Source organism: Thalassophryne amazonica, chromosome 14 (assembly GCF_902500255.1).
Source record: "Thalassophryne amazonica chromosome 14, fThaAma1.1, whole genome shotgun sequence".
NCBI lineage: Eukaryota > Metazoa > Chordata > Actinopteri > Batrachoidiformes > Batrachoididae > Thalassophryne > Thalassophryne amazonica.
The window spans coordinates 12629142-12653385 of record NC_047116.1 but is presented as its reverse complement, the minus strand read 5'-3'; the positions used below and the strand labels follow the sequence as shown (position 1 = coordinate 12653385).

The 24244-nt window shown below is 43.1% G+C and overlaps 1 long non-coding RNA gene across 1 annotated transcript in view; it reads left to right on the top strand.

The window, feature by feature from the left end:
• Positions 1-24244, top strand: part of LOC117524205 — a 283790-nt gene that overhangs the window by 16169 nt on the left and 243377 nt on the right. Inside the window, exon 2 of the long non-coding RNA XR_004564737.1 lies at positions 2295-2302. This is a non-coding gene — a long non-coding RNA (uncharacterized LOC117524205). The remainder of the gene's footprint in view (positions 1-2294; positions 2303-24244) is intronic.

The following is a 24244-nucleotide window of genomic DNA, read 5'->3' as shown; positions in this document are numbered from 1 at the left end:
CATCCTGGGTGAAGCCGGCATCCAGATTAACTTTAACTCATCTGGGAGTGTTTATCTACACTTTCACATCTGAGCCGATGCACGTTCCCCTCGTGGCAAACAGTGTTCTGTACCGGTTTGTCCAACTGGATCCCCCCCCACCTGAGCTGCAGCAGGTAAATGTTTTTAAAAGTCAGTACAATCGGTGATGCTGACCTCTGGTTTCAGACAGCGGGGTTCTTGGTCACCTCTGCATAGGTCGCTCTTCAAAGTATTTTAGAGATATCTTATTTAAAAAAAGGGGGGGGGGTCATATTGTAAGGTTTTTCAACAGCAAGAAGCATCAGCTGCCATGGATCATGACGATCACAGCAACTTATAAGTATAGGTAACATTTTGCAGCAGGCTCCATTAATTAACATGGCAGTGAATTAAGTGGTAACTGTATTTATTTAGCATTTAGTCAGTTAATTCACCTTTTAAGATGGTGTTACAGTGAACTGGTCATTCTGGTGGATTGATTTCCACATTGTTCTCCAGCTGAGATCTTGATTGGAGGAGCACTGGCTGTCCTTACTATGAGTGGTGGACAAAGCTGGAATGTGAAGAAGACAAAGTGTCAACACTTCCAGGAGGTTCCTCGACTGCATTCCAGACAGGAGTACAAGAGCTGTTTGGGGGAGTCTGTTGGTGGAACGCAGATGTCAATCATGTTTTCATACAAGATACGTGCATCCAGGATTTGGACAAGTGTGGTCTATGGTTGAACCTTTTGAGATCTGGAGTGGTCCTACGGGGACCAATATAAACTGCAAAAAAAAAAAAAAAAAAGCAATTACAGGGACTCTGCTCTTTGGTTGTTTTTTGACCCATCATCATCATCATCAGTGGACTACAGTATACGTTTAGGGTTACTTGGCTGCACCATTTCTGTCTCTGCATCTTTGGCAGTTTCTTGACTTGCTTGAGGTTTTTTACTATAATCAACACACCTGAGGGTTTTTTTTTTAATTTGTCAATGATATGCCCACGGTGGTCGATAACAGCCCCGTCAAACTAGAGCACGAATTGCATGAATGCCATATGAATCGACATTCAAACAACATTTTTGCAATTCATGTTGCACTCAAACGCCTCATACAGCAATTCTACAGCAGTCAACACGTTCGTGTGTCGCTTGTGCTGGAAAACAATTGAACGGCGGTGGAGTTGCAGTCATACCGCATTCTTGCTGCCGTACAAATGGAGATTCGAACATCATTCGTGCAATTCAACCTGCAGTCGAACTGCATTCAAATTCCTCCAACAGCATTCGTGTAGCACCAAATTTGCACGGCCAACACGAATTTAGAGAACAGGCACACTACTGCTGTGCTGCATTCAAACTGCAGAACATTCGTACGGTGGTCATACTGCTGTGTGACTGCTTCCTCAAATGGCATTCAAAATGGCAACCCACCAGCACATTAGGGACATTACGAGGACTGCTTTCTTCCATCTAAGAAATATAGCAAAAGTCATCCCATCTTGTCTATGGCTGATGCTGAGAACTCTGATTCATGCTTTTGTTTCTTCTAGATTGGACTATTGTAATGCTTTGTTTTCTGGTTTACCACAGTCCAGCATCAGGGGTCTTCAACTGGTTCAAAATGCTGCTGCCAGACTTCTGACACGAAGCAGAAGGTTTGACCATATTACGCCGGTTCTGGCATCCCTTCACTGGCTTCCGGTCTCTTTAAAATCGCATTTTAAAGTATTACTATTGGCCTATAAAATTGTTCACGGACTGGCACCCCCCTATCTGGCCGGCCTTATTAAGTCCTATGTGCAGGCTAGGGCTCTGTGTTCACAGGGTGCAGGACTATTGTGTGTCCCTAGGGTGAAGAAAAAGTCAGCAGGTTACAGAGCTTTCTATCACCGCGTCCCAGCTCTGTGGAATGATCCGCCTGCGCAGATACGACAGTCGGACTCTGTGGAGACTTTTAAAGCCAGGCTGAAGACACACTTGTTGTCCCTGTTTTATCATTAGTATTTTATATGATTGTGTGTCTTTTTATTCCTTTTATTTATTTTTTACTTATTTATGTTAATTTTTTTATTGTGTTTTAATCTTATTTCATTTTATTCTGCTTTTAAATGATGTTTGTGAAGTGCCTTGAAGCGATTAGTCATGATTTGGCGCTATATAAATTAATAAATTATTATTATTACCAGCATTCGGAGCTGTCTGATCTCATCGGCACGCCCGATTGTGCGCATGATGAGCGGTACTCCCCCCCACCCCACACCCAACATCCTGTTCAGGATCAGAAAAGGAAACATTGTAATGTGCAAAGTCTGTAGCACGCAATCATTATGTGCACTAGACATGAACACTGCGCAATCACACCAAATACAGCATGTCTCTGTGACGCGCTGATGTGCACTGCGGCCGTCTGGACGGGGTCTCACAGCCATGATAACATGATAATACAGATAAATCCTCTGACACATGAAGTGGACTGACAATGGATTTGTCATATCATTTACATTATGGGCATTCGATTTAAAAAGACCCAGGTCAGTGGTGGTGTGGCTCTTGGGGGGGGGGGGGGGGTTCCCACAGTCTAGGTGTGGCCACAGAGAAAGCCCGGTGTCACAGACCGAATGTTTTGCCCCTAAAAATTGGTTTGCCCTGCTGCCACTGCACATGCCCCATTTTGGAACTCAGCCACTTGTCTTAGACAGAGTCTCTTCACCCAAAGTGATCAAATTGATTATTGGGATTATTAACCATCAGATAAGTTAAAACATCTTAAATCATTCTAAAGTCAGTTTTAAGCAGAAATGAGGCCGTTTTATGCAGAAACAAGGCAATACTCGGTGACGCTTTGAAATGACCGACGTGCAGTGAACGCATCAGCTAGCAGCCTGCGCAGCTGCGGCACTCTGATCGCGTCCTACATCTTTTGTGATGAAATAACGCTGAATTTATGTGGAAGTGATTGTTGTACAAAAGCTTCAGATATCTGTCACTGAGATAGATGATGACTGGATTTCAGTTTGGAGCAGAAACGAGGTGATAATTGGTGAACCGCGGCTCATGACACATGCGCAGTGAAAGCATGGCAGACCGATTTTTAGGGGTGACCGTTCAGTCTGTGACACTGGTCTCCCCAGTTGCGATATGTGGACCTCGGAACCTCTACTGCTCACTGGTTAGAAGATTTCAAAACTCTGCTTTGGTCCCGATGTGTCAGCAGCTCAGCTAAGTATGTTGGGGCCAAACCATTCAGAGCTTTAATAACAAACATAAGAATTTTTTAAATCAGTTCTAGCCCAAACTGGAAGCCAATGCAGAGTGTGCAGGACTGGGGTGATGTGTTAGTTAGCAGACGTGCTGCAGAATTTTGAACCGGTTGGAGTCAACTGAGGGAAGACCGGGAGACTCCAACATAAAGCCTATTGCAATAGTCCAGCCGAGAACTAATAAAACATAAACAGCTTTACCAGATCTACATGATTTAAAAAGGGCTTCACCTTCACTAAAAGCCATAGTTGATAAAAGCTTGATTTGACCACAGAGTCAATTTGTGTGTCAAACATCACCTCAACATTTCTGACAGTGGGTTTCAGAGGCAATCCTCCAACATCCATTATCTGTGAGTCACCAAACAAAATGCACTCAGTCTTATATTGATTCAGGTGTAGAAAATTCAAAGAAGACCATTGTTTGATTTCTGCAGCTGGCCATTCTGACCCGGGGACCACGTCAGTATGTTGTCTGCATAACAGTGGAATAATATGTTGTGGTTTGCAATGATTGATCTGAATGGCAACATGTACAGAGAGAAGAGAGTGGGGCCGAGGATTGAGCCATGCAGAACACCACAAGCAAGAGAAGCACTCGAAGAGGACAGGTCACCAACCATTACAGAAAAACTTTTATCAGAAAGACATGATGTAAACCATTTTAGAACAGTGCCATAGAGTCTGACATATTTTTTAGACGGGACAGGAGGGCTGAGTGGTCAGCTGTATGGAAGGCAGCTGTCAGGTCCAGCAGCACTAAAACCATGGGGTGCTTATGACAATGCAATGTCATTGTGCACTTTTAAAAGAGCCGGTTCAGTGATGGAACAGGTTCTGAAGCCTGACCGAATTTTTTCTAAGACAATATTGTTTTCTAAGAACAGTTGTAACTCTTTATAAAGCCTTGGACAAAAAGGCCAAGTGGGTGACAGGTCTAAAACGCGACCATATCGAAGGATCAAGCTGTGGCTTTTTCAGTGGTGGACGAACCACAGCATGTTTAAATGCAACCGGTACAGATCCAGTGGTGAGGCAAGAATTTATAAAACGCACTATAAAGAGCCCCAGAACATTAAAAACCTCTGTCAATAATTTGGTCGGGACAATATCAGAAGGTTTCAATTCAATTGCTGCACCACTTTAGAGAGCGTAGAAAGAGAAACAAGTTCAAATGACTCAAACACAGCAGGAGGAACTGAATCAACAGCCTGGTCACCACTGAGACTTGCTGGCAAGTTTTCTTATACGGTCAACTTTTTCAGTAAAGAAATGAAGAAAGTCCTCAAGTACTGACTGAAGCATCAGCCAGAACACGTGTGCATGGGTTAACGACTAAGTTAATAGTGTCAAAAAGAGTTCTGAGGTGATAACTGTTGCTCTGGATCACATTTGACAAATACTGATATTTTGTCTCCCTCATTGCCTGCTGAAAGTCAGCAAGGCAGTCGCTCAATATTTCCCGGAGTACATGTAGTTTGTTCTTCTTCCAGCATCATTTAGCTGGTCAGCACTGCTGTGCTGACAGTGCCCGTTTACAGGATACTAGTGGTGCTTCAACTTCAAAAATAATGTAGAAGTGATGCGAGAAGGTGACCACTAAGAGTCCATGAGAGATAATGAGATCCAAAGCATGTCCATGATGGTGTGTAGGTCCAGCCACCGATTAAATTAAATCAAAACAGGTGAAAGTTCTTCTAAAGTTCAAAATTTATCATAAATGGGAGAAAATTCTGATAAAAACTCTGAAAACTCTTGAATAAAATCTTTGTATTTGGGTGGGTGACACACAATCGCACATAATATAGGGCTGGTTAGTTCAATCACAAATACCTGTAGCTCAAAGGACGCATAGTTATTTGTGGAAAGACGTCCTTGCATGTTTGATATTTCTTTGTCATTTTGTTGTGACAGAGGCCAGCAGGAGTCACTGTCAGTAAACCTCACTCCCCAACATCAAACCATGCTCTGACCACAGACACTGAAGACCATGGGTTTTAGCCTCCTGGTTAGAGTGCCTGCCTCCTATGCCAGAGATCATGAGTTCATGTTCCAAGATCCCAAGAGAGAGTACATCATACACAACACAGGAGGTTAACCTTACTTATTTGTGGTTTTGTTTTTGTTAGTATGACCACAGCAGATGGTAACCCACCAAATCTGGGGCCTGTACTACGAAGCGGGGTTACTGGCTTATCAGGGTAACTTCGTGAGTAAGTTGATGACGTGTGGAGTAACTTCCCGGTTAACCCGTACTACGAAAGGTGGATAGGTTTTGATCGAGGCATGCTGCCACGGCAACCTACGCTTTGCGCCAAACCTGCTCCGAGCAGGTTATGTTCTAGGATTAGCGTGAGGTTCTCACTTAACCACTCCCTTTATAAGTACCGTCCATCCACCTGCATCACTCCGAAGAAAATGCCGGCCTACCTGGATAATCTGTTTGATATTGGGGCACAAATTGTGAGGGGCTCTCTTCGTAGGGCGAGGGTTTTTAAAGACTGCCAGAATCCGCTGACATACCCGGACGATATTCTCTATGAATGATATAGATCCTCAGCCGAGGGAATTCGTTATCTTTGTCAGCTGATCGGGCCAGACGTCTGTAACATCATCCATCGTACACTGTAATAAAAGACTGTTGTTTTTACAGGAAAACGCTGGCAGCTGTGGTCACCACTGTATAAAAATACAGCAGTTAAATGTACAAAAAAGGAGCTCTTGTTTGTAGATGTAACAGTTCCTTTAATGTGAGTCAGCCGTGGTTCATTCACTGTAAGTCCATATACATATTATGTCTGTAATGTTATCTACTGTGCTGCTGTATGTTTTACAGGAATTCCCTGGTAACCACAGCTGCCAGCGTTTTCCTGTAACAAGTCATTTTTTACAGTGTAACAATGCCCCAACGATCGAGCAGATAATGTGCCTTGCGCTTAGATATTCTGCCAGTGGACAATTTATGTATTCCATCAGTGATGCTGAACATCTGAGCAAGAATACTGTATGTCATATGATTCGCAAGGTAGTACTTGCTCTGTCTAAACTGTTGGATGCATTTGTCGTGTTCCCTGGCCATTTATCCGCAATGCAAATCAAAGAAGGGTTGTATGCAATCGCGGGTAATTACTAATATCAAAATAGGTCTAATGCATGTCCATTAATTAGGAGAAGTGAGGCTTATCAAGCTATGAATATAAACCTACCGTTCTGAAGGATGTTTTTATATTTCATCTTCACCTGCTGCCAGGTGTGTTTGGCACTGCTATTGCATCTGAAATATTGACAGGATTAGGAATAGCAATCATACAGTCAAGGTAGCCTATTTAGGAAACATTAAATTAACCTAACATTTATTAGTAGGCCTATGCCCACTTCTGAATCGTGTTGCATCTGGGCATAATTAATGGAAGAGGGGCATTTTTCTACACATATCAGACATTCCACAGGTTAATCATCTGTAACAGATTTAAAGAACAATTACGCATTTACCCGATCAGCAATACGTTGCCACCAAGCCTGTCTTGCTTATTGGCAGACGATGTGTTCGATTTCCCCCTTAACGTTAATTTAAATTCCTTGTAGCTCCGCATAATAATCGTGCATTCATCTTCGGTAAAGTAAGGTGACCACGTCATCATTGAAAAATGGTGATGTGTGCTGCAAAACGCCCCTTTTATGTGAACGCGCACATACTCCACTTAGGTTAACACAGGTTCAACAAATCAACATCTTAATCAGCCTCGTAGTACCGATTAACGCCACTTGAGGGAACCAGGTTTTGTCAACCCCAGTTTAAGAGGTTGATCCTGGGTTACATCTGAGTAAGTTAACCCCGCTTCGTAGTACAGGCCCCTGGTCTGCTTGAGGTTTCTTCTTGTACACAACAACAACAAACAAACAAACAAACAAACAAACAAACAAACCTGAGGGAGCTTTACCTAACCGCAGTTGCTAATGCACCTGGCCAGGGTAAAATTAGATTGTATTTATGTGCAGCACCTTGGGGCAACTTGTATTGTGAATTGGTTCTTTATAAATGAACAGAATTGATCAAAAAGTAAACTAAGGAGCTGACTACGGAAAAAGGCAGAATGAAGCTTTGTGGAGATCTTTCAGAATGTTTAAGGCAATTTCTACTTTCAAATCCACCCACACACACACACACACACACACACGGGTCAGCACTTATCTCTTCTTGTTTCCTAGTTAAGAATGTAAACGGGGATGAGTTCTTCCTTTGCTGGCGTTGGAGTTACGGGGTTCCCTCGAACAGCCCGTCATTGTGTTATATGCTGTCCGTTGAGGTGCTTCCTGTCTTCATCTCTCCTTCCCCTCCTCTGTGTTTGTGTGAAATAAGCAGTATTCTGTGGTTGTGTTTGATCCTTTGACTATGCAGGGCTCCATGTCTGGCTGGTGTTTTTGGATCAGCAGGTCGTCGCAGGCAAGCTGTTAAAGGGGTCATCATTCTTCTCCCTCTCGGCTCTGTGCACACACACACACACACACACACACACACACACAGATGGGGACCTACTGAACTCTGCCAAAGGTCAGCGTTAAATTACAGATTTTATGAATTCTTACACTAAGCTTTTGGGAGGGGACATGATAATGAAGAAGGGGTGAGATGTGTGTGTGTGTGTGTGGGGGGGGGGGGGGGGTGGATACCATGGTTTTAGTCATAGTTGTTGCTCACAAATATGTTTTCATGCATTTCTTTTCAGCTTTGTGAACATAAACAAAATGTCTTTTTCTTCCAATTCTTCCTTAAAATTCGGTGCAACTCAAAAGTTCTTTTGCAACATGTGATGTTTGCACAAGATATTTTGGCTGGCATCCAGCTTATTGTGCACCGATTTGGACCAGGATGCCGCCACGGCTTTGCTTGCTATATGGCATATAAACAACACCTGCTAGCACAGCATTCACAGATCCCGTTCAGATTTTGGAGTGGTCAAGACTGAGTCAAGACTTTGGGGGAGTGAAGACAGAGTGGAGATGGAGACCTAAGGCCAGGCTCGTACTGCGTTTGCCAATCAGGCTAGAGTTGGATTCAATCCAGATTGCTTTGTATTCAGATTCACACCAGTTTTACAAATCCGACTGATTTTACACAAGCGCCCAAACTCAATCTGGCTCAAGCCAAACTTTCTCGATGGTGCTACATCAGCAATCAAAGTGCAACTATGCTAGTTTTTTTTTTTACACTAGTAAAAAGGAAAAAGCCTTCAGAACTAAGTTTCTATAACTTCACTGTCTCACTCATGCCACTGTGATCAAGGGCGTTTTTGTCACCTCTGCTGTCAGAAGCCTTTAACGCTTCATTACCCCCCCCACACCAGCACTATCCAGGACCAATATCTGTTGGGAGCTAGGGTGATCTTACAGGATGGCATCAAGATGTCATGCTTCATGCATTGTGATCCTTCACCTTGTTGTCGGTCCATGGCACTGACTTGGCATCTTCTTGCACCCATGCATTGCTAGTGTGGCACCAATGTCCTTGAATATATTCTGAAACATTTCGCCAAACTTGTTTTGCATTTCTTGGTGTCCAAACAACAACAACAACAAGACAAGCTTTGTCTCCTTAATCAACCAGAATAAATTCACAATGGATTCTTTCGTAGCCAACAACTGCAAGCAAAGACAAACCATGTGCTTTACAAAGTCTGGGCAAAGTTATAGTCAACACTGAGCCCACCATCCAAATGCTGACCTCGCGAACCCAGAAGGACAATGTCATGAACCCCGAGCTAGCTGGATCAAAGACTCAACTCACCTCATTATGTATACACACACACAAATATATATATATATATATATATTATTATATATATATATATATATATATATATATATATTAAATGGAGGAAAAACTGAGATCCTCAAACATCTTAATCAAAACTTAAAAATGAATGTTGTAAAAAAAAAATCTGTTTTTTATCATTATGGGGTTATGAGAAATGTCAGAAATTGTATATCTTTTATTTATTTTTGTGATGATGACAACAGGTTCTCTCAAGTTGAGAGGGTTATCTAGAGGAGGGTGTAGCACCTGTGATGAACTTCTGTTGTACCCAATGTTGTCTTGTCCATACTTCATGAGGTGTTTACATTGTGCCCTAAAACGGAATGCTGCTGAAACTGACCTCTCGTGTGAGTCACAGACCGCCAGATAGCACGAGATTCACAACTGCGAAACAGCGAATTTACTAATAGGTTTCAGCTGGTGTCTTGGGTTTCCATGCCTTTTTGAACCTTTGAAGTATTGAACAACTGAAGAAAGGGTTCTTCATTTGTTCAATACTTTTCCCCTGTCATTTCACATTATTACACATAGCTTAATTCATGGACATCTATGGTTTCATTTCTTTCACGTGTGGGTTACTTGGGTTGTTACCAACATGTGGTGAAAATTTTATGTCAACAATACCTTTAGAAATATATGTACTTAGAAACATGATGATGTGTTCAATACTTATTTTACCTGCTGTGCATGTGTCTAATGGTGTTTTTGATTTTGTATGATGTCATGATATGGCTTCTGTATGACTTCATTATCAAGTTCTGATAACGTTGTGACATCTGGGTTATGGATCACATAAGGGATTGCCTGTTGGGGTGGACCTTGTGCCCCCCCATGGCTGCTACACCATGAAGGCCCAACAGGAACCTTGAACACAAGACTGGTAACGGGGCTGTGTGAAACAAGAAGTCCTCAATGGTGGAGGATGTGATGGGTTGTAACCCAATGGCTGTGAAGGCAGGTCAAGCCTGCAGCAGGTCCTCAGGCCCCGATCGTCTAGTATTTCCAAGTTATCAGAACAGGCTAAGGATCTGTCAAAGACTGTTTGCCGACAAGCAATGAGTTTCCCCACATTAAACAAACCCACGCACACGCGTCTTTACACAGCAAATTCACAACTGTCAAATTAACACTGACAGTATCTATATGGGTCCACTTCTGTAGAACACCACAATGGAGGTGAGATGAAACAACCCACATGTTGTTGTAGTGCAGACCTCAATCTTTAATTTGAGAGGTTGAACAAAAATATTGCAGGAATCATTTTGGAATTACAGTTATTTTTATACACAGTTCCCCCATTTCCAGAGAGCATAATTGGGTGAACTAAAATAATGAATTTCAATACAAATCACTTTTAGAGACTTTTCTTGACAAGTCAGATGATAAAACATGAACATTTCTAAGTTACTGAATGTGTCTAGGACTTCATTTACCTCAGTAATTAAAAAAAAAAGTCCTTCTTGGAAAACTGCAGTTGACTTTCTGAAAAGTGTTTTCTTTTATTCTCCTGCATTGAACTCCCCTACACTCTGAGAACCTATGCAGGACTGTGAAAACATAATTCAGAATTTACGTCTTTGCCAGTGCAAGTTGGCTCTGAGACAATTGTGCAGAGACACATGTCTCCTATCCTCTAGCCCCGCCCCTGAACGTTCCCCAAACAGCATCACTGAGAGTTGCAGCAATTTGCTGGAAGAACATTAATTGCTGTGGCTGGGGCCCAGGTTTGCTCAGCATCTCTACTTGTGTGTGAGAGAGAGAGCGAGAAAAATGGAGTGTTTACATTAGTTTCTGTGCTTCTGTCTGGTGGTTGGCGGGGTGGTGGTGGTGGTGTGGGGTCATGGGGGTTGGATGCAGGCGGTCCATCTGCTCTTCCGCTCCTCTGCACCGCTATATAAGATTACGTTAATCTGGGTACTTGTCAGGACCGGTTAGTGAAAGCAGACGACTGGGTGGGACTCATGCTAAACTGGGTGGCTCAAAAATATGGGTTTCCGCCCTCAGATTGGCCGGAGCTGATCTTGGCACAAGATGAGATGCTGAGCAAACAGTCCTGTAACCAACCGCTCTGCCCGTATAGGTACCACAAAGATGTTCCAAAAATAAAAAAATAGCATGAGCACTTTAGCTTCATGTGATTAAAATAAAATGCAGCATATTTTGTCTGTAAGGATGGAGTATTTTTAATAACTGATCATTCACCATTTCCCAAATTCAAAATTATACCAATTGTACTTTTTTAATTCATCAAAAAATAAGTGGATGACCTTTTGTTTTACGAACAAGAACATACATAAAATATTTTATTACATTCATCTTATTTTCTGTGACTGCTGTGGTCAGTGTCATTTTTCTGGTGTCAGCAAAAATAACCACTGAGCTGATGTGAAAATAGAGCAGCACTCTGAGATCATCAAGAAGCCAAATCTCACCTGTTCTTAGATAGCAGCAGCATAACATCCACCAAGGAGGTTATGAATTCACAGTGAGGGTACAATTATTCAAAAAAATACTTAACTAATTTTCTTGAAACTTTGTGGAAAGGGAGTAGAAGCCAAAAAGAAAAAGCCAGTAACTAATGGAGATGATCCCATTGAGGGGGTGAATCCAGTTTTTTTATTTATTTATTTAAATGCCTTCTCTTGCAATGTTAAAGAAAATTGTGTGGATGTGTGGTGGGGGTGGGGGATTCATGACCATTTATCAAATTGTGCATAGAAATGGTTTTAATGGTTTTCATGCAAGCAACAGTTAGGATGCAAATACAAAACAACAACAACAACAATAATAATAATCAGTATTTATCAAACGTGTATGTTGGTCCTAAGCACATCAATAGGTATCAAATGTTGAGACACGCACTTTCATAGACATTTGTACTAAAATGCCCTTATTTTAACATATATATTAACAAAAAAAGCCATCACCAGCAGAATAATGACTAAGAGAGTGAAGAAAATTAACTTTTGTGAAATGGAGATTTAAGTCTTTGTGTCGACACAGCAGAGAGACAAATATTTATAAATTAAATTAAAATAAATGCCGCAAGTGGCAACATTCTGTGGCAATGACCTATCTGCCATCCACCAGTACTTTTCAAACAAAGCATTTGTAATGACAATTTACTCATGGTGTCGACTGCTGTTTGATCAGTTAGACATCAAAATCACTTATGGGCACTAAGAAGCTTTAACATACTCACTACAGCAACTATCATAAAACATTCTAATTAATAGAATAAATAGACAATTATTTATCGTTACAGTTGTCCCTGAATTCTTTGCAGTCCTGTGACATCACCAGCTTCACTCTAGATGGAATCTTTCTTAATGAATTTGTGCAGCAATAATAACAACAACAACATGGGCCCATTTTAATAGCAGGAGGGAAACTGTTGGCATATTGCCGGGTAGTTCATAGAGGCTATCTTTTGTAGGTTTTTGACACCAATGAGGCTACACGCCTGTTTCTAACACAACGTAATTACTAATTGTTCACTTATTAAATTGAGGAAATAAGGAACGTATGGGGATGAGGTTGCATGATGTGAACGCACCAATGCTTTCTAGTAGCAATTTTCCTGTTCTACAACTAGATGCTGTGTGTGCACACATGGTCAGAGTTGTGTATATTTACCAGCTCGGTCTCACTTTTTTCCCGTGCCCCCATCACAAAAAGAGGGTGCTTTTCATGACAGTTTTTTTATTTTGCTATTTATAATCTTCCCCGTCTCCTAATTTTAACCATAACCATAGCATAAGTGTCTACCCTCCCCAAACGTTAATCATGACCCTCATTTCACCCCACATTTTCTGCTCCTCATCACGAAATTAATCCGTATCCCCATTACAAAAAGCGCCCTGTTTTCGTACCCCTGTCATGAACCCACAGATTAATGTACTTTTCGGAATCCAATCCCACAAACTGCCATGCGACTGGGTTGATATTTACACACAATGGAGTAGCCATTCCTGAGTACTAGATGGTAAATTCCATACTTTGAGGCCCCTGAAATTCCGAGAGAGTAGTGGACAGCCACTGAGTGGTGTGTGGGGTCCAAATCCAGATCTTCCCTTGCTGGTTTGGTTACGGGTTGTTTAACCTCTTAAACCCTAGAGTCCCCAAATTTGGGGACTTGCCCTGTTTGGGAACATTTGAAAACTCATAACTAACCAATGCTGACACCAACATACACTTATCATACATCACAATGTCAAGCGAAGTCTCCTCTACAAAAATATCCACTTCAATCACATATCAACTAGCCACAGCTGAAACACCAAGCAAATAAAGACATAAATCTGAATTCATTTTTTGGGGGGAAAAACCTCATTTACTCCTACCAAGTATTTACTTTCAGTTCTTTTGCATCCACAACATTCCCTAGAACCTGTCTTTTAGCTGATCCAAACTTGCATTTTTGACCTTGTACAAGCTGAGAAACAAATCATAATGTATGGGTATGTGAGTTTGGTGAGCCATAGGCTCTAGGGTTTAAGGGGTTAAGGAGCAGAAACATCATGAGTGTATTTTGATGGTTGGTGGAAACCAGCGTGGACGAGGTGAGAACACGCAAACACCACACAGAAAGGAGCTGGGCATTGGTGGAATCAAACACTTGACTTTCTTGTGAGCCGAGCGTGCTTATACTTATTCTCTCATGGCAACCCATGTATGCAGTAGAATCCTTCAGTGTTTCCTGTTTCAATTGGAAATGGATCCCGAGACTGAAAGAGACTTGTGTATTTCCGAGCTTTTATGGGAGGCTAACCTTCCCGTAAACGCTGTCCGATATTTTGACCGCTTCGTTAGACAGATCTGAGTGATCTCAGCGTGACTACAAGTGCTGAGACATGGTTTGTGGCTGCTGACTGGTAACCATGAGGAGTGTGTCAGGGGTTAGTAATGCAGCAGCCAGACGCTCTGTTTGTGTCCCGTTCCTCCCCTGATATCACCTCTGTTGTTTACCCTCTTGAAATGTTTTTATTCCCGTTAAATAGGCCTCCTAAATCCTCTCTTGCATCCTGCTCCTGATGCTGTTTTCTAAGCACTTTAAGGCTGTAATGATTTTGTAACTTGTTATGCTAATTAACGCGGCCCTCTCAGACCGCGTAGCAAAGAGAAGGATTTATTGGCCATTTGCTTGGAGGAGAAGAAAAGAAAGAAGTTGGAGTAATTAATCCCGTTAACCAAGGATAATTGGGCAAAAAGTAGCTGTGCCACTGGCAGGGAGGAGTAGCGGTTAACCTCGTTTCCTGTGTTTTATTTCAAACTTAATGTTTCCTCTTGTTGAAACTTCCTCCCAGGATTCTTGCTAATGCGTCTTCCCGCAGCCCATTGGTGGGTTGAGGCAGCATTGGGGGCCAAAGAGAGAAGGTGCCTGAATTCAGTCAAAGAGAAGGATCTGCTGTCCAGGCTATTGTGCTGACACCCACAGTTCTATAGGTTGAGTGCAACTCTTTTTAAGAAAAATGGCAAAAAGACACTTTCTTCTAAATGTTCCTCACCGTCAGACCTCTAAAACCTGCGTGTATACCTCGTTACATCACGCTTAAGCCACACATCTTTTGTAATGCTTTGGTTGTTGTTGTTGTGTGTGTCTGTCTATTGTGTTTTGAGCTATTGTGTTTTTAACAAAGGCATCCAGGTGATTGCAGTTCTTCATTGCAATCATCTCCTTTTTGAACTTCACTTGACATCATTTGTCTGATCCATCTGTTAGTCCAAAAGTTCTATACAGAAATATCACTGTTCAATACCTCATATAGATCCTGAGCTGTGGTTAATGTATTTTAGACAATATGCCCTCTGATTTGATCTCGACATGACAGTCTGCTGAGTTTATCCAGCAAGTGTGATAAAAATTGCTTTTTGAGTTTTCAAGATATTTCCACAGACAGACAGACAGACAGAAGTTCACTGCGATAGCCTCTTTCCGTTTCCCAGCAGGGCTAATTAAAGTCATAATGAGCATAAACTGATTGCACATTAGTTCCACTTTCATGTGCCAAAACAACCAAAAAAGCAGGTATGTGCTTATTTAATATGCACTGAGCTGTTTGCCACCTGATGTACAGTGCCACCTGCTGGACATGGCTGGGCTTGTTGCAGGGAATGATTTTACCATCACATGCATGATGGAAATTAGCTGTGGTAGAAGTTTCCTGTCTCTTGACATGAAATATTTCCAAAGCCTAGTTCTGGTGGTATGGACCTGATACAGTCACTGTGTCCATCAGCATTGAGGACTTTGACAGCAGAGCCCTCAGGAGGAGAGTCCACCACCCGGCTGTTGAGGAGCTCATGCAGCAGACCCAACAGTCACCCACCAACCACCTCACAGCAATGCAATGAGCCACATCCAGCATCTATCACCTGAACATCCAACTCCAGCCATCCTAGACTTTGTCCCAAGAGGGACCCACAGCACCCCCAAGCTGGATGTCAGTCCTGGACCAAACTTAACAGCTCGACCAGGATAAACCGAGATGAAAGGTGGTCCCAAACCTGATTAGCGCGACACAACCATGAGCACAAGATTGTGATATCTTGTACACCTCCACTTGTTTACAAGATATCTGAAAAGATGTGTAACCACTAACCTGTGTGAGAAGCAGCCCTGTTCTGTCCAACACCAACTGTATAATTCCATCAATATTCCCAATTCAAAGTTCTGGTTTGAAGGACATCATTTTCAGAGAAGCATTACTTTATTTTAAATAGTCCTGTTTGATGACATATTCAAGTGTGGTTCTGTTTTGCATTAACATGATTTTTATACAAAGAGACATTTTTCCAGGTTTTAACGGTGAAATTCCCATGTACGGAGCCTTTTATGATCAGCTGCAATAACAAGCTAACTGGTTCCATACCCACTCGCTTTCTCCCTGAGAGAGAAACACTCATCTGTTTTCGTCAGTTCCATGCCGGGACTCTAACCGGAATAGGCACATCCTAATTTCATCCACTTTCAAGGAATTTATAGGCTTTAACAAGACCTCCTTGAAGATGTATTTATATTAGAATGGGGGGGGGGGTAAAAAAATACCTGTTCTTAAGAGAAGGTTGGGTCAGTTTTTTCAAAAGATCTTCATTCTGTTCAGTGAATGGAACATCAAACATGCTTTTATTTTTTTTTCCTCACAACACCCTGTACAAACGAGGGGCTTTGTTTTTCTTAGAAATGCCTTTTTAAAAAACATATTGATAATTCCTTCCTTCCTTCCTTCCTTCCTTCCTTCCTTCCTTCCTTCCTTCCTTCCTTCCTTCCTTCCCTCCCAACTCCTTCCTTCTTCCTTCCTTCCCTTCCTCCTTCCTTCCTTCCTTTCCTTCCTTCCTTCCTTTCCTTCCTTCCTTCCTCTTCCTTCCCAACTTCCAAAATTCCTTCCTTCCTTCCCCCCACTTCGAAAATTCCTTCCTTCCTTCCCAACTTCCAAAATTCCTTCCTTTCTTCCCATCCATCCATCCATTTTCTTCTGCTTATCCGAAGTCAGGTCGTGGGGGCAGCAGCTCAAGCAAAGCCGCCCAGGCCTCCCGATCCACACACACCTCCCCAGCTCCTCCGGGGGAACCCCAAAGCGTTCCCAAGCCAGCCGAGAGACGTAGTCCCTCCAGCGTGTCCTGGGTCTTCCCCAGCGCCTCCTCCCGATGGGACATGCCCGGAACACCTCTCCAGCGAGGCGTCCAGGGGGCATCCGGAAAAGATGCCCGAGCCACCTCAACTGGCTCCTGTCGACGTGGAGGAGCAGCGGCTCGACTCCGAGCTCCTCCCGAGTGACCGAGCTCCTCACCCTGTCTGTAAGGGAGCGCCCAGCCACCCTGCAGAGGAAACTCATCTCGGCCGCTTGTACTCGCGATCTTGTTCTTTCGGTCATGAGCCAAATCTCATGACCATAGGTGAGGATCGGAATGTAGCTCAATCGGTAAATCGAGAGCTTACCCCCCTACTCAGCTCTCTCTTCACCACGACAGTCCGATACAGTGACCGCATCACTGCAGATGCTGCACCGATCCGGCTGTCGATCTCACGCTCCATCCGTCCCTCACTTGAGGCAAGGACACTCCACCGACCTGAAGAGGGCAAAGCACCTTTTTCCGGTCGAGAACCATGGCCTCGGATTTGGAGGTGCTGATTTTCATCCCGGACGCTTCACACTCGGCTGCAAAACTGCCCCAGTGCACGCTGAAGGTCTTGATTTGACGAAGCCAACAGAACCACATCATCCGCAAACAGCAGAGACGAGATTCTGTGGTTCCCAAACTAGACTCTCTCTACACCCTGGCTGCGCCTAGAAATTCTGTCCATAAAGATAATGAACAGAACCGGTGAAAAAGGGCAGCCCTGACGGAGGCCAATGTGCACTGGAAACAGGTTTGACTTACTACCGGCAATGCGAACCAAGCTGCTGCTGCGGTCGTACAGGGACGGTTAGCCCTTAGCAAAGGACCCTGGACCCTGTACTCCCGGAGCACCCCCCACAGGGTGCCCCGAGGGACACGGTCAAATGCATTCTCCAGATCCACAAAGCACATGTGGACTGGTTGGGTGAACTCCCATGAACCCTCAAGCACCCGATGGAGCGCGTAGAGCTGCTCCAGTGTGCTGCAACCAGGACGAAAACCACACTACTCCTCCTGAATCCGAGGTTCGACCATCAGTCGAATTCTCCTCTCCAGTACTCTGGAATAGACCTTACCGGGGAGGCTGAGGAGTGTGATCCCCCTATAGTTGGAACACACCCTCCGGTCCCCCTTCTTAAACAGAGGGACCACCACCCCGGTCTGCCAATCCAGAGGCACTGTCCCCGAACGCCACGCAGTGTTGCAGAGGCGTGTCAGCCAAGACAGTCCCACAAAATCCAGAGACTTATGGTACTCAGGACGGATTTCATCCCCCAGGAGCCTTGCCACCGAGGAGCTTTCTAACCACCTAGGTGACTTTGGCCTGTGTAATGGATGAGTCCGCCTCTGAGTCCCCAGTCTCTGCTTCCTCTTCGGAAGACGTGATGATGGGATTGAGGAGATCCTCAAAGTATTCCTTCCACTGCCCGACAACATCCCCAGTCAGGGTCAACAGCTCCCCACCCGCACTGTAAATTTCCACAATTCCTTCCTTCCTTCCCAACTTCCACAATTCCTTCCTTCCTTCCTTTCCCATTTTTCTTTATTCCATCCATATTTCCTTATCGAGGGCAGTGGTAGTGGCCAAGTTGTTAGTGTGCTTGGTTTCAGTGTGGAAGGTTCCCGGTTCAAACTCCACCCCTGCCACATTTCTCCGTGCAATGTGGAGATACATCCAGAAAGGCATCCGGCATAAAACTTGTGCCAATTAAACATGCAGATTCACCTCGGATTTGCGTAGCGACCCTGAATGAAAACAAGGAAGCAGCCGAAGATACTAACTTTCATACTTTCTTATCTGTAGCCTTCATCATTTCTCTCTGTCCTTCCTTATTTCTTGACATCCTTGTTCCCATATTTCGCATACTTTCATTTATTTTCTCCTTCTGTTTTTTTCTTCATTCCATCATAATTCTTCTTCCTTCTATTCCTATGCATTTCCAAGCTGGGAAACAATGGATTTCATTTGAATGAGGCTTGTTGACATGCGGGGCAGTGAACAATTCAGCTGCATTAATTTGAGAAATCAACAATTCTTGGCTGTGCTGCTAATTGCTGTTTTGATGGTTTTCCACGTTGGGTTATTAGCCACATTAGGTCAGATTAAGGACACGCGTGCCAACACAAAGACCCATAATTAAGAGAGGGTACGGAAGCTACAGTGGGACCTGTCCACTTATAATCGACTTCATTAATACGGCCAACTTAACTCAAATGTCACAGTGCTCGCAGGAAGGCCGTGTTACTTTCAATGTGAACTTGTAGTCCTGCCATCTAGAGTCCACATTAGGCCCTTTAGAATCCACAGTAGGGCTATTGTCACTGTCAGCCTATAGGAAGGAGACAAGGGCACAGTGGAGAGGAATAAGGCCACGTCCAGGTCTCGACAAACCCTCCTGCAATCAACGGCCTCATTAATTAAACTCGAAACACTTTTTTCTTCCCACAGCACTGCCTTCACTTCATGCCTGTTTACTTATTTGTTGTTTTTTTTGTTGTTTGTGCTTCCCCCCGCTGCCTTCGTGAGGAGTGCTTACACCATATGGTTGCAGATCAAATAATGTCAAACATTTTGCCCTTGCAAGTTTTTGCAATTTGCAGTTTCCAAATGTGAGACCTGTTGAAAGCAGGGGTGATAATGGACACGCGCTACCCCCCGCCGCATTTGTCCCGCCGTATCTCCCTTCAATTAATGCTACAGCGGGAGTTTCGTGTAATAACACTTGCACTTCTGTGCTGTCCACATGAGAGAGGAGACGAGAGAGAGAGAGAGAGAGAGAGAGAGGATGGCAGAGGAGGAGAGTTGCACAGAGAGAAACAATTAAAAACGGTGTTGTGCGGCAATGTGAGTGTTGCGTGTTGGCTAAACGAAGCACACAGACGAACATGTAATCGGCGGTTGGTCGAGCGCATGCTAAGCTTGTCCATCAGTGTTGCAGAGTGCAATCAAACGGGTGCCTGCAGGATGGAGGATGCATTGACAGCTGTAATTACCAATCACCATGGTGATCACTTTTGGCCTCCTATGGATGGCCAGCAGAGGCTCCTCCCCCACGCCGCCTTTAATCAGATTGGGCCGTCAGTTGCCAGGTGGATGTGGGTGGGCTGGATGTACTACTTTGGGTTTTTAATTTTTTTTTTTCTAAATTAGGCATTTTTAGGCAAACAGAAATCACGCAACTGCCCCCCGCCCCCCCATCCTCCACGTGTCTGTCTGCAGATCAGGAGGCCAGTCCGTCTTTAAGGGCGTGTTTATGTGTTCATTTATAGGACGTATTATGACAATACACAGGATGTCTCTTTGTGGTTATCTATAGCATTTCTTTGACTTCATATAACAGCAAACATAAGTATTGTCTCAACGCTGTCTTTGTTCTCGCCTTATTTACTTTCGGCAGTGATATTCTCATTGTGTTGTTAAACAAGCAGGAGTTTGACATGCCATAAAACTAACAAAAATTAGGTCAAGGATCAATACGGTGATTTTTTTTTTTTGTTATAATGTAAATGGCGTTAAAAACATATGTGCAGTTCAACTTTTTTGTATTTATGTTGTTTTTTATTGTGAGATTGCAACTGAAGCAAGAACTATGTTTTAAACTTTTTCCTCTCTGTTATAGAAGAAAAATGCACACACTTTTAATGGAATTATTGAATATTTTACTCAATAAAAACTGCAGAAGAAAATGATTCTGCCAGGAATACATGACAAAGAGTGAAAATCCAAACTGTAAAAAATCAACTGAGTATTTTTCAACTGAAGTTGAAAAACCTGATTTACAGTGCATTCAGAAACACAGTGCTTCATTTTTTCCACATTTTGTTATGTTACAGCCTTATTCCAAAATGGAGTAAATTAATTTTTTCCCCACAAAATTCTACTCACAACACCCCATAATGACAACATGAAAAAAAAGCTTTTTTGAAATTTTGCAAATTTATTTAAAAGTAAAAAATAAGAATTCACACCCTTTGCTCAAGCAATTGCAGCCTCATATCTTCTTAAATATGATGCCATAAGCTTGGGCACCCATCTTTGGGCAGTTTTGTCCATTCCTCTTTGCAGCACTTCTCAAGCTCCATCAGGTTGGATGGGAGCGTCTGTGCACAGTCATTGTCAGATCTCTCCAGAGATGTTCAATCAGATTCAGGTCTGGTCTCTGCCTGGGCCACTCAAGGACATTCACAGAGTTGTCCTGAAGACACTCCTTTGATAGCTTGGTTGTGTGCTTAGGGTCATTGTCCTGCTGAAAGATGAACCGTCACCCCAGTCTGAGGTCAGGAGCAGGTTTTCATCCAGGATGTCTCTGTACATTGCTACATTCAGCTTTCCTTCAGTCCTGACTAGTCTTTCAGTTCCTGTTGCTGAAAAACATCCCAGCATGATGCTGCCACCACCATGCTTCACTGTAGGGATGGTGCCTGATTTCCTCCAAACATGACACCTGGCATTCACTCCAAAAAGTTCAATCTTGTCTCAGACCAGAGAATTTGTTTCTCGTGGTCTGAGAGTCCTTCAGGTGCCTTTTGATAAACTCCAGGTGAGCTGCCATGTAACTTTTACTAAGGAGTGGCTTAAGTCTGGCCACTCTACCATACAGGCCTGATTGGTGGATTACTGCAGAGATGGTTGTTCTTCTGGAAGGTTCTCCTCTCTCCACAGAGGAATGTTGGATCTTTGACAGAGTGACCATCATGATCTTGGTCACCTCCCTGGCTAAGGCCCTTCTCCCTGATCGCTCAGTTAGATGGGTGGGCAGCTCTAGGAAGAGTCCTGTGGATCCAACTTCTTCCATTTACAGATGATGGAGGCTACTCTGCTCATTGGAACCTTCAAAGCAGCAGAAATGTTTCTGTATCCTTCCCTAGATTTGTGCCTCCAGACAATCCTGTCTCAGAGGTCTACAGACAATTCCTTGGACTTCATGTTTGGTCTCTGCTCTGACATGCACTGTCAACTGTGAGACCTTATATGTATACAGCTGTGTGACTTTCCAAATCATGTCCAATCAACTGAATTTACCCCAGGTGGACTCCAATTAAGCTGTAGAAACATCTCAAGGATTATCAGTGGAAACAGGATGCACCTGAGCTCAGTTTTGAGTTTCATGGCAAAGACTGTAAATACTTATGTACATGTGATTTCTTAGTTTTTTTTAATAAATTTGCAAAATTCGACAAAAAACCAAAACTTTTTCCACATTGTCATTCTGGGGTATTGTGTGTAGAATTTTGAGGAAAACAACGAATTTCATCCATTTTGGATAAGGCTGTAACATAAAAAAAGCGCAAAAAGTGAAGCGCTGTGAATACTTTCCGGATGCTCCATAATAGCCAATTTATTTAATCGTATTTGAGGTGGGATGAAACTGTAGTACCAAAGTCTGTTTTATTAAATTAAACTGGTTAAAAAAAAAAATCACTAAATGTTTCATCAGAATGCTCAGTTTTCCACAGAACCGGCTTTAAATAGCTTGACAAAAATGAGTGACAGATGTCAAGACAAATGGACTATTGTTTCTTCTAATTAAGCTTTAAAACACAGTCATACAGGTTTGTAGTTCTCCTACACACAGTGTTGCTGACGGCGGAGCAAAAGCACCTTCGTGTTGAAGTCTCACAGGACACGCTGGACTCTGAAAAATGATGCCCACCTCTTCCACAATTTCTCGGATAGTCACACGACTGAAAAGCCACCGAAAGCCGTCTGGATCTTCCGAATGGTGGAAGAGCTGGACATGTTAGGGCTTGTCCTGTGAGACTTCAACACGAAGGTGCTTTTCCTCCGCCGTCAGCTTCGGCACAAATTTCACCGCCACTCTTTTCGTGGCCACATTTTCTGTCACAGTGGAATGTGCTGAAGAAGTGCTGATGTCCACCTCTTCTGCAATTTCTCGGATAGTCACACGACGGTCCCGCATCACCACAGTGTTCACTTTGGAAATGATCCGGTCGTTTCAGCATGTTGATGGCCGACCGGAGCGTGGCTCGCTCTCCACCGTTGTGCGGACGTCTTTAAACCGGTTGTACCTCCTTAATCTGTGTGATGCCCAAAGGATCATCACCGAAAGCCGTCTGAATCATCTGAATGGTTTCCACCTGGCTGTCGCCCAGTTTCTGGCAAAATTTGATGCAGTCGCGCTGCTCCAGTCGTTCCACCATTTTCCTTGCAATGAAAATCCACCGAGAGCACTACACACGTCCTCACACAAAGGCTGCTTGCAAGCAAATGACGCAATCGACAGGCATGAAAAAATTCACGCATGCGCACAAAGGTTCAAGGTTTGCTCATGCAAGCACACGTGATTCAAATCCATCAGGTTTTTGCAAAAAATAAAAAGGTCGGATACTTTTCTAACAGACCTCATAAGTCGTGTGCGAGAATTTTCCTGAAATGCCAGAATTTTAAGCCTTCAACTACTCAGTATTTTAATATGGAAACCCATTTTGCATTATGGAGGTAATCACAATACTTTATAATTATACAGCGTTTGTTGAATATGGACACAGGAAAAAAAGGTAAGACCCTTCGACTGCTCCCTTGTTTGCACTCAGAGTCGCCACAGCAAATCCAACATAGATCTGTATGTTGAATTGGCACAAGTTTTACGCCGGATGCCCTTCCTGATGCAACTCCACATTACCTGTGGTAGGGGTGGGGTTTGAACTGGGAACCTTCCGCACGAAACCAAGTGCACTAACCACTTTTCCTTGAATGTGGACACAAGTAACGAAAAAATAAAAAACTTGCATGGGGATTATGAAACAAAAATATGTCAATTTAAGATTTAGTAAACACTACATTCAGTTAATTTTGCAGCAACTTGCATAATATCAGATTTTTAAAATGCAAAAAAAAAAAAAAGTCACAAAATACCTTTAATTCACACACACACACACACACACACACACACACACACACACACACACACACACACACACACACACACACACACACACACACACACACACACACACACACACACACAACTGACTCATTGGATTGAATTTCCATCTGATAAATATATGTAGCCCCAATTAAATTAAACTATCTTGCATGAATGTGCTTTATTTGAGTTGAAGCTACATATATTAATGAGATGCAAATCTTGCACATAAATGAATTGAGTTCATCCAATGTCATATTTTTGGAGTGCAGAAAACAAGAGCATCAAGTAGTATTTAAGTTCACAAAAATGGCAGTTTTGATGGTCTCTTAAATGTTTGTTTTTCTTGCAATAAAAACACCTCTGTGTGGGTGACAAAAAATAAAATGAAATAAGCTGATTACACGTAAAAGATGAACAAACCTGTGAGTATTTGTACTGTTTTCATGCATGTGTGTCATCTCTTCTTCTGCAGTCATCTGTTGTGTAGCAGAGCTGGAGACTGTATTGGTAAATGAAAATTCCAGGTATAGACTCATAACGCCAGTGTGATAATTAGAGCAGAGAGGCTTAAACCAGCGGCCCGCGGGGAGGCAGCCCCCAGTGCCGAGAGATGCCACACAGCTGGATCACAGTTAATTAACTAATTGAATAT